Below are 18,429 nucleotides of genomic sequence, written 5' to 3' on the forward strand. Positions count from 1 at the left end.
TATTTCCCATAAAGATAGTTCTAAAAAGACCATAATACTCAAGGAAAACTTTTTACCTAGTTAAGCTGCCTATTCTTCAGCTCCAAGTACTACACTTGGTGTTTGTTTCAGTTTAAAGTTATCTCAAGGGTTCTTCTGCCTTTCTTAGCTCCAAAAATATAGACTCCACAAGAATGTGTCATCATACCCTATTTTCCTTCTTTTGATTAAAATTCCCTTGTGGAAAATTTGACCAAAAGGCCCACAATGGCAGCCAGGTTTCTATGAGTTTGTCACGTCAAAGAAGGGGATTGTTCTTTTAGACAATGAGCCACATCTTCATGGTTGTTCCAAGGGATTACAGACCAGTTGTTATATGTTGGATGATAGCATGCTATCTTTTAAGAACTCAAGCAGTACACAACATAGTAAGAAGTACAACTGAAACAGTAATACTTAATTAGGCAAATTAGATGAGATGTCTCCTGAAAGCATTGCCTAAACCTCCTAATCAAAGAACCAAATCCCATGAGGTGAATCTATCTAATCTCATGAGGTTTTATATAAGCAGCTACTCTTTAAAAAAATTACTTAAAATATATCTATCACTTATCTTTTGAAAATCCAAGTGTTTTTAAGTGTTCAACTTATTGAGAACAAGCCTATCCTGAATAGGTGTAATTTTTCCATCCCCACTGCTTTCTTCCTGTAACCACAAATAAACTTTAGCTTATATACATTTGCCTTTCTTATCTTCTTTTATATTTAATTCATACAATCTTTGTCCTTTTGTTGTTGACTTATTTCGCTCATTATAATGTCTTCAAGTTTCATTCCCTGCAGTAAGACTTCATTCTCTTACTGAGTACTAGTCCATGGTTCTGTTTCTCTACTCACCTCGTGATAGGGTTTTCTATTGTTTCTATTTCCTGGCTGTTTTGAACAGTGCCACAGTTGACACTGGTGTAAAAATAATGTCTGGATTTCTGCTTTTAAATATCTGTACCTAACAGTGGAATCGCTGGGTCATATGGCAATTCCATTGTTATTTATTTATTTTTTAGGAGCTACCATCTTGTTTTCCACAATGGTTGTACAATTTGAATTCTCACTAGCACTGGACAAAGATTCCAATTTCCCCAAATCCTTGCCAATTTTTGTTGTTATTAAAAAAAACATTTTGTTTTGTTTTAATCTAAGATCCTAGATGTAATTGTATTTATTGTGGTTTTGATGACTAATCACATTGAATATATTTTAATGGCCTAGTGGCTATTTGAATGTTTTCTTTGATGAAATGTCTATTCAAATTCTTTGCCTATTTTGACTGGGTTATTTGTCCTTTTGTTGTTAAGTTGTCCAATTTATACTTTGGTTTCAGGTTTTATTAACTAACATGCAGCTTCAGAAGATATTATCATGTCTTTTGCTTTTTAATGCTAAAGCGTTTAAAGAACCACAGTGTTCATTTTGAAAACATTATTAGATTTAAAATTTTTATGATACACAGTTTTGAGTTTGGATTTTCTCAGTACAAATTAACATTAAATTTTAAAATAGAATTTTCTTGTTTTTTCCTTCTCTGCTTGACCCTCCTCTCAAAATAGAATTTTCTTATAGACACAGAACTAAGTTTACATGTCCAATCTAGTGTTATTGAATAAATATTATTTTATTACTAAATAATCCAGAACATTCCAAATTATATCAAATAAAGATTTATTTTCTAATAGACTTCTGCAATCATTATAATGTGTTTACAATTTATTGTTTACTTTTTTCTTCTTAAAATTTAAAAGTTAATTTAATAAGGCGGTTATTTTATGTTTTAATACAAATGTTCAGTTCATTTTTCATTGATATTAGTGGTATAAACTTTCATTTTCAATATATCTTAAAAGTAAAATGTTGTGTATATAAAGCACTATAATATTAGGTAAATAGCAATATATGTTGTAGTTGCCATTATAAAACTGAAAATAAAATTCATGGTTATCAAGTGAATTCTGACTCATAACAAACTTGTGGGACACAGTAGAATGGCCACCCCCCCCCCCCAAGGCTGTCACTTGTCCTCCCACAAAGAAGTTGGTGGTTCTGAAATGCTGACCAGGTGGATGGGTTAACAGCATCATGTGTAGCCAGCTGTGCTGCCAGGAGTCCTGGGTCAGCTATTATAATTGTGAAATTGATACGTGAATAAATGACATTTGAAATGTAAACTTTTATTACAGTTATAGTAATACAATATTTCATCTTATAGTGTATAATACAATATTCTAATGTTCCTATTATAGGAGAAACAGTATCTCCTATATTGTGTTATCCAACCTATATGAAATATCTAGAGTAGGCAAATGTAAAAAGACTACAATTTTTTAGTGAATGCATGGGTGGGAGTGAGGGAAAAAGTCTAAATTAGGGGACATCAACTTTCTGTTTACAAAATACAAAAGCAATCAACATCACAAACATGTAAATATAAAAATGCTGAATTGGGAAATTTTCAGTTTACTTATTACGTGTTTTAAAAACTAAAAGAGAAAGAGGAGACAGGTGAGTTTTTTAAATAGTATTATTTATTTAATCAATGTTTTTAAAATTAGTATCTAGAGTAAATAGATTAGTAAAACTTATTTTAATGGGTTTAATGTTAGAATACAGATTAAATGCTTAAATGACATGGTTCTCATTTCTCACTTATTGCTGTTCTGTGATATTTAGTTGAATCAGACTCAAATTGTACCACAGGGGCGGGGGTGGGGTGGGGGACACTGCCTGGTGCTACGTTATCCTTACAATTGTTGCCCCATTTGAACGCATGTTTTCAATCCATTGCATTGAAGACTCCTTCTCCTATGACCCTGTATTTTATAAACCATGCGTCCTACTTCAGGGACTGGTGTCTCCTTACAACATGCCCACAGTTTCCTGAGACAAAGTCCCACCACCTGATTTCAAGTAGCATTCTGGTGGTGCTTCTTCCAAGACAATTATTATGGGAATGTGATATTTATTTTCTATTTCTAGTTTTATTTTTATATTTTTGGAGACAATGTTTTTATTGCTACCAGAGGCTTTTACCATCGATGATGCCATAATTGTGAGTGAAATACCTTCTCAGACTGCACAGAGAGCACAGGATCCAGAAGTCATTAAGAAAAATATACAGACAGACTGGGGAGGAAGGAGAGTAAGTTAAATAGAGAAAATCCTAGCCACATAAACTTGGGTTCTGATTTCATTTATTACATGTTACAGATTCAAATAATAGAATTACCCCAACATCTAGACAGTCTTTTCTATGGATTATAAATGGGTATGCGTGGGGAGAATTCTGATCAGTTACAAAACCTAACCTCAGTTGTTTACATACATGTTTCTTTGGTGAGCATCTGACTATATGAACTTTATCACAAATAACTTTATACAAATGTCAAAAAAAGTTTTCAACAAATCTAAATATGTCCTAATCACATACCACTTTTAAGTTTCACTTAAAAAAAAACAAAACATCAATTTTATCTCTAGACTCCAGAAATTGAAATGAGATAAATACTAAAAATCATCCTGGTTATTATGTGAGTCTTTCTTTTACCACCTGATTCATATAAAGCAATTTCAAAGTTAAATTTTCATACTAATTTAGATTTGAATCATGAATTATTTATGACAGTCATACAAACATTTGTTCACTAAGTTGCTAAAAAAAAATTGGAGGAGGGTTTCCTGCTTAGTGGAGGCCAGGGTACATAGATCAACATGCATAAAATTCATTAAATATTCAATGAAGAAGAAAGCAAAAGAGGAAAATTACAATAAGATGCTGGGTATAAGGTTTGCTATTATAAGTTTTGGAACTTTAAAAAACATGAAACATAACTTGGTGACAGGTGGCAAGTAATATTATATGTCAGCAGAGAAAACAACTGGCAAACAGTATAATTTTTTTCTTAGATATTGGATCTTTTAAATTTTTTATACTTTTTTTGTCTTTTGAGTATTTAAATCCCATCATAGAAGTCATTCACTTCCATTTCCTCTCCTCTGTGGTTCATCCAGGTAGGCTTGCCCCTCCAGGCAGCTGGGAGATGATTGATGGTGGAAGGCCGCTGTGCCTCTCACTGGCACTTCTGGCTTGCTGTTGCCCTTGAGAAATCTGGGCCTGGGACAGAGGAGGACTGTATTCTGGGCACTCCTTTGTCCCAGGTTACCACGGTGTGCTTGAGGGGACGGTGGACATAAACAGAATTCAGAGGCAGGGGAGACTGCAGAGTAGAAAGATAACGTACCACCAGCTCCCAAGAGTGGATCAACTGTGCTTTCTGCAGCAGTTCAATCGTAACTGGAAGCCAATCAGAAATGTGTTTCTCCATCCCAAAATTAACCATGACCAGAGCAAGCATGGATCTTTGAATTGCAGTAGTTTGCTGCAGGCCATACAGTGGAGGAGCTGCTTGGTAAGAAAAGCCAGATGGTGTGATGGGCTCAGTTTGGGCAAACCGAAGAGTGACTGAGACCTTGTTGACACTGCGATAGCACGGAAAATGTGAAGAAACTAGGATGGTGTGCCTGTGTGAAGATCCCAATTGAATTCATCCAGAATAATTCTCTCCATTCTCAGAATTTCAGACGAAGAACATCCACAGAAACTGTCTCTTGCCAACACTTTCAGAACTAGAATTCTCTCATCTTCCTCAAAAGTCTTGGCAGCGAAGAAAAAGCAGCTGATGGAAATACAACTCAAATATTTTGGGTGGACATTTCCAGTTACTGAAATCCTCTCCAACAGACTGCTAGCCGGAGCAAATGCTTCTGGATAGAGGTTGAATTGGTACTTGAGCTCGACCTGCCATTGGATCACTTTGTCTCTCCTGGAAGGAGACACATTCATAGGGTTCCCAAGATTGTACATCTTTAGGGGAGCAGACAGCCTCATCTTTCTTCTGTGGAGTGGCAGATGGGTTTGAACCACCGACCTTGAGATGAGCAGCCCAACTCTTGACACTGTGCAACCAGGGCTCCCAACTTGTGTTTTGTGGACATTCACTTTCTACATCTGGGCTTCCCTTGAGATTGTCTTTTCCAATAGGAAAGACAATCTCTGGTTTTCCAAAGGTCCTAGAAACATGATACCCTTCGATCTGCCTGCCACCCAGTTTGATGTAGCTACCTTGTCCTCCTCTTCCTCCTCCTCCCCCCAGCAGCGCTGCAGGCCGCACAGTGGTGTCACAGAGTCACCTCCTTTTCCTTGGCTGAGGCCGGGCCGGCTGAAGAGGGAGAAGAGGGGTAACCAGGCTGCGGGGCGTGGGCGCAGGGGCTCAGGTGGGACGCACAGCTGCGACTGGTGGACCGATCAGGCAGCAAATTAGTTCCATGATGACCCAAACCTGTGGCCGCCACACCAGCCGCCCCCGCCAGTCCTGTCCTCCTACCGCTGGCCCCCTCCCCCAGTTGTGCCCTTGTGATGAGGGGGCTCCCTCTCATAGGGCTGTGGGGCAGGGAGAGGGGGAGCCTGGCTGTGCCCCTGTCCAAGGGAGGTGCCTGTGAGGGGAAATGGTGGAACAAGGGGGGGTCGGTGGTGGGGAAGAAAAGCTTATTTCTAGTTTTAGATGAAAAAATAAAGCCCAATGTTATCAATAACTTAATCAAAATAACATTAATGACATATCACAAAACCCATTGAATGTGAAGTGGTTTCACTGTGCAGTGTGCTGTTTAAATTGCCTGGATTGGATCATCCGTTAGAAACAAACAAGATGGTCTCTACTACAGTGGCATCCATAGAAGAAAGGGGTAAACACACACACACACACACACACACACACACACACACACACCATGCTGTAGAAACACATTGTGATGTCTGGAGATGCTGCCTTAGAGTGACCCTGTCTGTGGACCACTGTGGAACTGCCTCTGTGAGGAGGGGAATTGAAATCCCAGTCTTTCTCCCACAGAGCAGCTGGTGGTTTCAAACCACTGACCTTGCACTTAGCCGCCTGGCTGTAACCACTACTACACCAGGCCTCCAACCCCAGGTATTCTCACTGCCAGGAGTCAACATTGAATCACAGCGGCTCTCTGTTGGTTTCCCAGACGGTAACTGTTTCCTGATGTAGAAAGCCCAGACTTCCTCCCACGGAGCTGATGATGATTTTGAAGTGGCGACCATGGGGCTGTAGTCAAATGGGTCACCATTACACCACCAGGGACCCATGGCCTAGGTATTAGGAATACATCAAGGAGAAGGTGAGTGAGATGTTACAACTAGCAGAGGAGCTGGTGGACAAGGGGAAAAGGTGCACAGCAGGATACCTAATGAAGTATTACAAAAGTATATCTGGATGTTACAAAAAATCATGAAATTTCTCTGCAACTGACTACAGTAGCAGAGCAATTTGCTTCTCTCTAAAAGATCCCACCTATATTAAAATTCCTCTGACTGCCGGTTGCCCTATCAGCTGTAAGAAGAGTTGCCTGTCTAGCTTCTGGTGGGAAATGTTGAAGAGGGCGGCTTGGATGACACGGGACGTTTGCACCAGACTAGCAGCCTCTGTGTTTTCGTTTCTGTGGAAGACTAGTTTAACAATCAGTTTCCAAAAAGATTATAACAAGACGAAAACAAACAACCGATACAGCAATTCTACTATGCAACACAATGGCGTTCCTCCGAGTAGACTGAAATTAACAATTATAATTTGGCTCTGAGGGTCTCAGTATAGCAATACCCAAACGCCAAATGCATGACCATCTAGTTTATGCTTACAGTGACTCTGTAGGACAAAGCAGAAATGGTCCTGTGGGATCCTAAGGCCATAAATCTTTATGAGTGAAGAAAACCTCATTTTCTCCCACTGAGTGGCTGTTGAGTTTGAACCACTAACCTTGTGGTTATCAGCTCAATTCATAACGCACTCCACTACCAGAGAACATACAACACATGCTTTATGCTCTGCATGGATTTTCCTTGTTAAATGTTACATGCCCTACACAGTTATGCAATTATGCACTGCACTTTGATAATTAAATTTTCTTTGTGTTAAGTCACTGAAACTTAGGGATTAATTAACTGTACTAAAGCATAGCTATTCTAATAAAATAAAATGAATAATATTACATCAAATGAACAAAATGAAGAAAATTATAAAGACAGAACAGACTAAATGATTATAAAAACTTTGTACCAATCAACTTGAAAAGTAATTAATTTTCCAGAACCAATGATACTAAAAGAAAAGTCCAAGCTGCACTGAAGGGATTAGCCAAAAACAAAGCTTCCGGAACTGTAAGAATACCAATAGAAATCTTTCAAAAGGCGGATAAGTGTGGGAAGTGTTTTCATGTCTGTGACAAGAAATTTGGAATATATTTACCGGTCTAACTGACTGGAAAAGATTCACATTTGTATCCTTTCCAAAGAAAGATGACCCAACAGAAGGTGAAAATTATAAATCATTATCATGAATATCACATACAAGAACTATTTTGCTGCAGATCACTCAACAATTGTTCCAACAGTTCTTTGTTTGACAGGGAGCTGCCAGAGGTTTACGCTGGATTCAGGAGAGGACGTGGAACAAGAGATATCATTGATAAATGTCAAATGGATCGTTTGAAAGCAGGGGATACCGGGAATATGCTTGATTGTGTTTTATTTTCTGTAAAAAAGACATTCAAATGTGTGAATCATAAACTCTGGGTAGCTTTGATAAGAAGGGGAACTCCATAACACTTATTGTGCTCATTTGTTACCTGCACGTGGATCAAGAAACTGTTGTGCGAACAGAACAAGGGAGCTTCATGCTTTTGAATGAAGAAAGATGCATACAAGCTTGCATTCTCTCTCCATACGTATTTAATTTGTATGTTGAGCCAACAGTTAGAGGAAGTAGATCGTGCAAAGAAGAACGAGGCCCTGGGATTGGAGGAAGGCTGGTGAACAAGCTTAGATATGCAGACTTGCTTTCCAAAAGTGAGGAAAACTTAAAAGACTTGAAGAAGATCAAAGGCAGCAATGTTAACTATGGATTACAACTCAATGTGAAGAAAACTAAAATCCTGGACCAAACTAAAAACAACTGGACCCATAGGAAACAGTATAATAAACAGACAAAAGTTTGAAGTTGTCAAGGATTTCTTCTTACTTGGATCCACAGTCAATATTTCTCAAAGCAGCATCAAGAGATCCAATGATGCACCCCTTTGGGGAAATCTGCTACCCAAGACCTCTTTAAGTGGTGGAAAGGAAAAATATTACTTTGAGGCGTAAGGTAAAGTAGAGAGGCAACAAAAGAGAAGAAGACCCATGACAATGAATTAACAAAGTGGCTGAGAAAATGAACTCAAACATCAGAACAATTTTGACATGTGAAGGACCAGGCAGTATTTCGTTTCTTGCACATACGATCACTGTGAATGGCACTAAGAACATTTAACAGTAATAAATGTCTCAAACTATGAGGAGCATGTGATATCAATAATCTATATGAGAAAATGTTCTTTATTAGCAGTCACTGAGATTTCAATAATATAATAATTTTATAATCAGAAAATATGTATCAATTGAGAGTAATCACTAAAATCCAGAGGTATGTATGATGAGAGTCAATTAATATCTATCAGTTTGCCTGTAATTTTCCTATTGTGGTGGCTTGTATGTTGCTGGAAGCTGTGTCCCTGGTATTTGAAATGCTAGCCACCAGGGTTACCCAAAGTGAACACGTTTCGTAGAGCACACAGACAAAGAACAGACTACTCAGAAGGAGTTGGCTGCTCACTTTTGAGGGAGTAGCCACTGAAAATGCGTATGCATGCCTTCCAAACGTTGTAAGCTACTGCAGGCCTCATGAATGGACGCAGAACACTGTCAGAGTTGGTAATGACTATCAGGTGGGAAGGCGCTCAATATGTGACTGAGGAGTAGCCGCTTTACCAAAGTAGAGTCAACAGTGGCGACACGAATTGGGTAAAGCCTATGAAAGCGAAATCTTTGAGATCTTCATTTGCTGATGGGGCACAACTCGAGGTGATAAGGAACAATTGCAAAGATGCAGTAATCTGAACTAGTATTGTATGAATCAAGAAAATGGAAGTCATCAAAAATTAAGTGACACACATAAAGATTGATATCCTTGGTGTAGTAATCCAAAATGGACTGGTATTGACAATTTTTGAATCAGAAATTCATATGTTTACTATGCTGAGAATGACACACTTAAGAGGAATGATGGGGAATACATAGTCAGAAGGACATTTCAAGATCGATTGTGAAGCACAATTCAGTCTATTATAAGATTATATCTGTACACCTTCAAGGAAATTCAATCAATACAATTACTATTAAAATTTATCGCTGACCATTAAGCGAGTGACGAAGAAATGGGAGAATTTTACCAACATTTTCATTTTGAAATTGCTCAAAGAGGAAATCAGGATGCCTTGATAATTAGTGACAAATTGCACAAAGTTGGAAACAGAGAGGAAGGAATAATAGTTGGAAAATATGGTCTTGGTGATAGAAAACACATGGAAGACTGCATGATAGAATTTGGCAAGATCAACAACTTGTTAATAACAACTTTATTCAGCAACACAAATGAGAATTATACCAATGGACTTCTTAAGATGGAACACAGAAAAATCCAATCGACTACATCTGTGGGAAGAGACAAGGGACAAACTCCATATCAGCAGCTAAAGTGAGGCCAGGGGCTGACTTTAAAAGAGTCCATCAAGCGCATATGTAAGTTTAGGTTGGAGACATGTCCACAAGAACCAAAGTAGGACCTTGAGTTGATTCCACCTGAATTTCAAGAACAGTATATGGAAAAGTAAAGACAAAAGACCTGATGAGCTAGGGGAGGACATTGAGAACACCATTTGTGAAAAAAAGCAAACTGTCATTTAAAACCAAAAAAAAAACAGAGAGAGAAAAAAATAAAGATCAAAGTGGATGTCAGAAGAGACTCTGAAACTTGTTCAGAGTTGTAGAGAAGCTGAGACAAATGGAAGAAGTGATGAAGTTAAAGGGCTGAATTGATAATATCAAAGGGCAGCTTGAAAAGACAAATTAAAATATTTTAATGAATTGTGCAAACACTTAAGAGTTAGAAGACCAAAAATGAAGAATACATTCAGCACGTTAAACTGAAATAAATCAATAAAAAGTCAAGCTTCAAGTTGCAAGCTTCAAAGATTTTATAGGCAAAATATTGAATGATGTAGAAAGAAAAAGATGGGAAGAATACACGATGACCTGTACCCCCCAAAAAACTTGTTGTTATTCCACCATTTCAAGCAGGTGGTATATAAGCAAGCACCAATGGTACTGATGGAAAAATTTAAGCTGCCAGGAAGACATTAGCCAAAAACAGACCTCCAGAATTGATGGAACACTAGAAGAAATGTTTTAACAGGCTGATTGGGATAGTTAACGTTGTGCCAACATGGCCAATGGACACATGTGAGATTAATTGAAGGGCGGAGAGATAAATGGCTCGTTGAGCCTCACCTGTCTTGTCTCTTGCTCTTTGATCATTGGACCAGTGTGAGGCTTCATGACTTGTTCTGTGCCTCAGTTCACAAGCTACACTACCTGTGGGACACCTTACCTGTGGATTGTGTCAATGCCATTTGAGGTTCCTTCAAGACATGCTTTGCCACACCATTGGAATTTATATCTCTTGAAATGGGGACTGTCAGACTCTGTCATCTGTCTGACTGTTGGTGGCCTACCTGCCTTGCTGTTTGCTGCCTGTGCCCGGATAGCCTGAATTGATCTACAGAGGACTACCTGGCGGCCCTCAAGATTTGAAGGACTGCCAATGTCTCACAGCTGTCTCACAGGAGTGAGTTGCACTGAGTCATTTGTACTGTTTTATAATTTAATTAACTATTTCTTATGTTATATATCTATACATATTATATATATGCATATATATATAATTATTAGCATTCCAATTTTGTTTCTCTAGAGAACCATGTCTAACATACTGATGAAACGGTGGAATCAATTAATTGGTCTATGCCAAGAAATTTGGACGACAGCTTAGCTGACTGGCTGGAAGAGATCCAAATTTGTACTCATTCCAAAAAAAAGGTGACCCAGCATAATGCTCAAATTATAGAGCAGTATCACTGATATGAATGCAAGTAAATTTTTACTAAAGATAATCAACAACGGTTGCAGCAGTACAATGACTGGGAGCTTCCAAAGCTTCAGGTCTGATTTAGATGTTGTTAGTCTTGGTACATTAGAGAAACAAATCCACAGAAACTCATATGTCTGAGAGTTTTATATAAAGGGTAAGTGCACATCAATAAAATATCTTAACCCAGTGCTGCCCAAGCCCACAAGTCCAACATTAACCCATATGTCTGACACCAATCCACAAAGTCCTGCACCTCATAAAACACACACAATGATGCCAATTGCAGGAGGAAAGCCAAATCAGTGAACGTGTAGCATCTCAGTGCTGGCAGGGGTTTCCACACAGCTGCTCCAGCACCCAGAGCTGCATTGAGGCAGGTCCATGTGTCTTCTCCTCGGGGATGTCTTGCAGTCAGCCTTGCCAGCTGAGGCAGGGAACTGGCAAAGGCAGCTGCACACTGGTCTGACCATCAGAAAGCAAGAGACCTGATAATTGGAAAGGTGAGGCTCACCAAGCCATTTATCGCTCCACTCTTCAATTAACCCCACATGTGTTGATCGGCCAGGTTGTCACAATAAACTTTATCTCAGATGTGGAATAGGGTATATCATTGCTGTAATCAGATGGAGCTGCCCTAACAGCAGTGAATACCAGAAAGAAGTGTACTTGTGTTTATTGACTATGCCCAGCCATCTTACTGTATGGATCATAACAAACTATGGATAGCCTTCAGAAAAAATGATTTTGCCAGAATGCTTCATTGTGCTCATGAACGCAGAATGTACATATAGATCAAGAGGCAGACGTGGAAACAGAAAAAGGGACCACTTCATGGTTTAAAGTCAGCAAAGTTTGTATCCTCTCGCTACACTTGTTCAATTTGTATATTCAGCAAATCATCAGAGAAGCAGGATTAGATGAAGAATGTTGCATCAGGATTGGAGGAGGGCTTATTAACAACCCGTGAAATTCAGGTGACACAACTTTGCTTGCTGAAATTGAGGAGGACTTGAAGCACATATTGATGAAGATCAAGGATTGCAAACGTTATGCATGGATTATAAATTTAAGGTAAAGTAGACCAAAATCTCCACACCTGGATCAATGGGCAAAATAAAAATAAATGGAGAAAAGATTGAAGTTGTCAAGGATTCTGACATGCTTGGATCCACAATCAATGCTCACTGGAAGCAGCAGTTAAGAGTTTAAAAGAAAATCTCTTTCAATCTGCACAAGTTATTTTTAGAGTATTGAAAAGCAAGGATGTTACTTTGAAAATGCAGGTGTGCCTGACTCGAAATATTGTGTTTTCAATGGTCTCACATGCGTGTGAAAGGTACATTGAATAAGGAAGACAGAGGATGGCTGCATTTGAATCGGGGTGCAGGTGATGAATGTAGAGAGGGCCACAGACTGCTAAAGGGGCAAACACAAATCTGTCTTGGAAGAAGTACAGCCAGAATGAGCCTTAGAGGTAAGAACAGTGATTCTTCATCTTAAGTGCTTCGGACAGGCTGTCAGGAGAGAGCAATCCCTGGAGAAGGACGTCCTGCCTGGTAAAGGGGAGGGGCAGCGAAAAAGAGGAAAGCCCTCAATGAGCAGGATCAACGGAGTGGTGGCAACAATGGGCTCAAACACAGGAGCAATTGTGAGGACTGGGGAGTGTTTCATTTTGTTATGCTCAGGGCTGCTATGGTCAGAACAAACTTGAAGCTCCATAGAAACAACGAGAACACCTATATGGGAATTTTTTTAAAAAGAAAAAAAATCAGAAACTGAAGTGTAATCTATCTATCATCTAATACTTGAAGACTTCTAACGATAAAGCATGCATTGAAAAGTACATTTTGCCTGTGAAAAAATAGGATTCACAGTTACCATTGAACAAAATAAGCATTCTGCTTGTTATATATCAATATCAAAATGACTAGAAAGCTTTTAAAAAAACTCGTTTCCCTCCTGTTATGAAGGAACCAAGGATTATTCTTCAGTTATATGAATACTGACAAACTTGAGGAGTGTGGTAGGAAGGGGGATCTGCTGAGTATGTTTTCACACCATGAACTAGTTTCATTTCTTCAGAGTATCCCAAGTACTCTGCAGACCTGACAGCACTTCTTGTGTAAGAAATGTACCCTACCAGCAGAGGAAGTATAATAAATACTCATATCTATCATCAGAATATGACCAGAAGAGCAAAGTCATGTCTTGAGCCAGCCTTACACACTGAAACTGTCACAGACAGTTCTCCAGTAGCTCCAGATGCTGTAAAAACAGATTAAATTTTCACTCAGGAGATATCATTACAAATACTATAGGAAACAGCAAGATGAATGCAGTGTTGCCTCTATCACTCCAACCTCCTAGCTCTCTCACGTCTCTGTAAAGATTATTAAATAGGAGTGAAGCATCTGCAACTGACAACCTGAAAAATTCTCAAGGGATTGTCTATCCTTTAGTGTAGCTCACCTTTGAAAATCTTTTCGATTGGAAGAAAACTTTTCCAAAGTGGAATTTACCTGATAAACCCCCTAGTTTACAGAGTCCATTTAATGTGTTTGTTATGGGTTTCCCATGCCTGGGGGAAATCTTGGTCAAGATACTGAGTATTTTTACACCTCTACATCATGTTTCCAAATTTATTTGGGCTTCTACACCCTTTTCATAAAATATTATTTATCAGCACCCCATTGGCAATTAAAAATGTTGGCATTATAGCCCATATTCCAGGATAAAGTGTAGGTATTTGGTGGAGCAGTAGGCTATGGGTAAGGGTGCTAACCACAAGGTCAGCAGTTCAAAACCACCAGCCACTCTGCCAGGAGAAAGATGAGGGTTTCTTCTCCAATAAAGATCGAGAGCCTAGGACACAAATAGGGAGAGCTCTATTCTGTTTATCAGGTGTCTGTGAATAGAAATTATAGTGGTGGCAGTGAGTTATCTGCCTACATACACACACCCACAGACACACACATATACACATTGATCCAGCCTTCCCGAGAGCCACTTTGGAAAACAATGATCAAAATCTTAAACCTTCACTCTTCTTGAATAACTTATTAATCTTCCTTTTGATCTTTGAATAATCCCACAAGTTGAACTTCCAAAACATAGTAATGAACATTAGAGATACGCAAACGATGGTCCAATGGGTGCAATCTCTCTAGTTTTCCACTGTATGTGTTCTGGTGGCATAGTAGTAATGCGTTTTACTGCAAACCGCAAGGTCAGTCGTTCAAAAATTCCAGCTGCTCTGTAGAACAAAGATGAGGCTTTCTACTCCTGTCAAGAGTTACAGTTTTGGAAATTCTCAAGGAGAACTTGACCCTGTCCTATAGGGTCATTATGAGTCATCCTTGACCCCGTGGCAGTTTGAGTGAATATTATGAGTTCAGAATTGTTAAAAATGGCTTTCAAAAATAATGAGGAGCAGGCAGAAAAAAAGGAGGGGATTATGGAAAGTGAAGACTATGAAGTTTATGTGTCCCTCGATTTGTATAAATTCACAATCCTTTCTTTACATATTGTCTATGACTGCTTTCCCACCACAATGGCGAAGTCGAATATCTGTGAGACTGTGGTGGATAACACTGAAAATGTATTCTATTGGGTTGCTTCTATGAGTTCAATAATCCCAAGTTTTGTGTGTTGTTTAATCAGCAATGCTAATACTTTCTCCCTGATCATTTGCCCCTTCAGAAAACAAATTAGTGTTAAGTTGTTTAATTTTTTACATTGTACTCAAGTTAAAAATATTCATTTCACGATATTGTTAGGTGCCCTGGATTCCGTTCTAACTGCTGGTGACTTTATGTAGAACCGAACGAGCCACTGCTGGGCCGGCAGTATACTCACAGTTGTTCTTTGAGCCCATTTGCAGCTACTATGTCCAACCATCTTGTTGAGGCTCTTTTTCACTTGTATTGACCTTCCCCAGTATGACATCCTTCTATCGGGATGGGTTGCTTGGGAAAAGAAAGATGCCCATACTAAGCAGGAGGGAAGTCTTGCTGGGCCCTCACATGGATGGAGCACTTGGGTTGCACGTCTTCCAAGAGAGATACGGTCGTTCTTTCGGTGATTCATGGTGTATTCAATATTCTTTCCCACCACCACAACTAAAATGTGTGAGTTCTTCATTGGTATTTCCTTTTCATTTTTAAGCTTTCAAAAGCAGATGTAGGAATAAAGACAAAATTATATTTACTTCTCATGTCAGCATTTGAAATGAGGCAGACAAGTAAAAACTAACAATTTCAATTGCCCCATGATCTGTCTTCTAATCTCATCTATGCCAACACCACAAATTTAAATTAAGAAAACTGTGAATTAAAAAAGATGAGGTCTTGTTAGCATAAATAAATTTATGGAAAAATTAGTGTGGCAGTTACATAATCTGTCAAGTTGAGGAAGGTGTGGAGTCTGGCCTGTCAATCAGGTCGCAGCTTGATGACCTCATTTGGAGGCACGATGGAAATAAGTAGCTTGCTGGAGGCAGAACACACTCACTCCTTACAGGACATTCCTGTTGGCAAGACACATGAAGCTGTGCTAGAACCCTGGAGTTGAAGGAGCCATGTGGAGACCCATGCCAGTGCTGAGATACTTATGCCACCACTGGATCCACAAGATTTTCCACCCACTAGCCTGTGATCTTCCTGCATTTGGCATCATTGCATGTGTTGTGTGAGTCTGAAGAGGAATTTCTAGATTGGTATCAGATATATAACATCAGACTTATGAACTTGATCTGGATGAGCTAGGACATTTTCTTAATGTATCATTACTCTTTGATATAAAACTCTCCTATACAAATATGAGCCTCCCTGGATTTTTTTCTCTATTCCACCCAGACTAACGCAGTTAGATTCTGTTTCATATACTTTGGCCATATTATCAGGAGACCCTAGACCCTGTAAAAAGGTATCATGCTTGGTAAAGTACAGAGTCAGTAAAAAAGTCAAGACCCTGGATAAGATTAATTAAAACAGTGGCTCCAACAATAACCACAAACCTAAGAAGCCAACAATTGTAAGAATGGTCAGGACTGGGCAATGTCATATTCTGTTGTACACAATGTTGCTAATTCAACAGTATCTAACAACAACAAAAGATTCAGAAAGTATAGGAAGATTGGAGAAAATAGTGGAGCTCAACATGATCAAAAAAGATAGTGTTGAAGCAGAGTAGGCTATTACGGAGTTTATCTTTACCAAATTCACAACATGTTGGAGAAAAAATGTACCATATTAGTAGACTCCAAACTGGCTTAAAAAGTTGCTATCCAATCGACCTCAACTCGGGTCATCCTTACGTGCTTGAAGCAGCACGCTCTCCCTTTTCTTTTTTCAGAAGAGGATCCCCAGGGTTTTCTTTGAAGATGCCTCTTGGGTAGACTTGCATGTCTAATGATTTTAAAAACACCTGAGTATATCAATCTGTTTAACTCAAGGACCCCATCTGAGTAAAGGGGAGCTTAATAACTCAGGCTATAAGTAGAATATGGAACAAGGAATATATATAGATTCCTGATTTCAGATAAATATTGGCAGAATACAGAGAATACCAGAACAATGTGTATGTGTGTTTTACTGCCAAGGTATTCAGCTGTGTGAATCATAACAAACTATAGGTAGCTTTGAAATGAATGGGAATTCCAGAATGCTGCATTGTGCTCATACAGAATTTATACATGGGTCAAGAGAAGCAGTGCCGGGAAGAGAAAAAGGTGCTACTGCATAGTTGACCTTCAGGGAAGGTTTGTATCATGATTGTATTTTATTATCACACTTATTCAATCTGTATTCTGAGCAAGTAATCAGAAAAGCCAGAATATATGAAGAAGAATGTGGCCTCGGGAAGGCGCAGGCTTGTTTGCTGATAATGAGGAAGACTTGACGCACTTGTTGATATAATCAAGGATTGCAGCCTTCTGTATGGATGACGCATACATTATAAAAAGACAAATCATCACAACTGAACCAATAGGTAACATCATAATAAATGGAGAAACAATTGATGTTATCAAAGATTACATCTTGCTTGTATCAACACTCAATGCTCATGGAAGCAGCAGGCAGGAGATAAAATTGATTTACTTTGGGTAAATCTGCTGCACACATCCTCCTGACCTTAGAGTGTTGAAAGCAGAAGTTTACTTGGAGAATTCCGATGAGCCTGACCCAAACCTTCGTATTTGCAATGGCCTCTGATGCACATGAAAGTGGGTCATTGAACAAGGAAGACTGCAGAAGACTCGGTGGGTGTGCATTATGGTGCTAGTGAAGAATGCTGAAAGTCCCATGAACTGCCTAAAGAACAGCAAATCTACCTTGAAAGAAGTATGGCCAGAATGTTCCTTAGAGGCAAGAATGGTGAGACCTCATCCCATGTACTTTGGACATAGTGTCAGGAGAGACTTTTCTGGAGAAGGACATTATGCTTGTAGAGTGAAAATGAGTAACTCTTCCAATGAGATGTATTGACATAGTGCCTGTAACAATGGACTGCAGCACGGGACCAATTGTGAGGATGGTGCAGGACCAGGTTTTGGTTCATTCTGTTGTGCATAAGATTGCTATAGGTCAGAGTCAACTCAATGATGCCCAACAATGACAACAACATAAATAAGAGAAAAGAACCAACCATAAACAAACAAATATACAAGCAAAGCATTGTCCTATAGAGTGGATTGTGACTCCCAGAGATCCTGTATGGGATTTCTAAGACTGTAAACCATTACAGGAGCAGATGGTTTCATCTGTCTCCCAAGGAGCAGAGGGTGGGTTTGTACTGCTAACCTTCCAGTTAGCATCTTTCAGCTAGCTACCTTCCAGTTACCAAACAACAATACCAGGACACCTTTTTGGAAAAATAGGCTCATGGCAGATGAAAAATAAGTATGCTGATTATGGGGGACTAGAGGAAGGAGTCATACTTGCCCCAGAATTCCTCATAGCACTATTCAGTGGCAGAAGAAGAAGGGACCGCATCCAAAGAACAGAGCAGAAAATGAAGATCTATTAATTATGCTTGGTTTGCGGGGTACAGGGAAGAGAGGAAGATGGGGAATAGGGAGTGGGGAGCCAACAAACCCAGTGACAATGGAATAATAAGAAATCTAAAGTCAGTGGGGAGGAGGGTATAGAATTCCTGGTGGAGTTTGATCAAGTAGCCCAGAAGAATTACTGAGAGCTGAAGAAAGATCCAACATGTTAGAGGGACAGTGGGAGATTAAAAGGAAATAGAATAAAGAATTAGGAGGCAAAAGACATGTATTGAGGTATAATATAGGCAT

General features: G+C 39.1%; 1 pseudogene; it reads right to left on the reverse strand.

The window, feature by feature from the left end:
• Nucleotides 1-3,983: 3,983 nt before the first annotated feature.
• On the reverse strand, nucleotides 3,984-6,199 carry LOC142455992 (cyclin-I-like; annotated as a pseudogene).
• Between the last annotated feature and the right edge of the window lie 12,230 nt (nucleotides 6,200-18,429).

Source organism: Tenrec ecaudatus, chromosome 9 (genome assembly GCF_050624435.1).
Source record: "Tenrec ecaudatus isolate mTenEca1 chromosome 9, mTenEca1.hap1, whole genome shotgun sequence".
Taxonomy (NCBI): domain Eukaryota; kingdom Metazoa; phylum Chordata; class Mammalia; order Afrosoricida; family Tenrecidae; genus Tenrec; species Tenrec ecaudatus.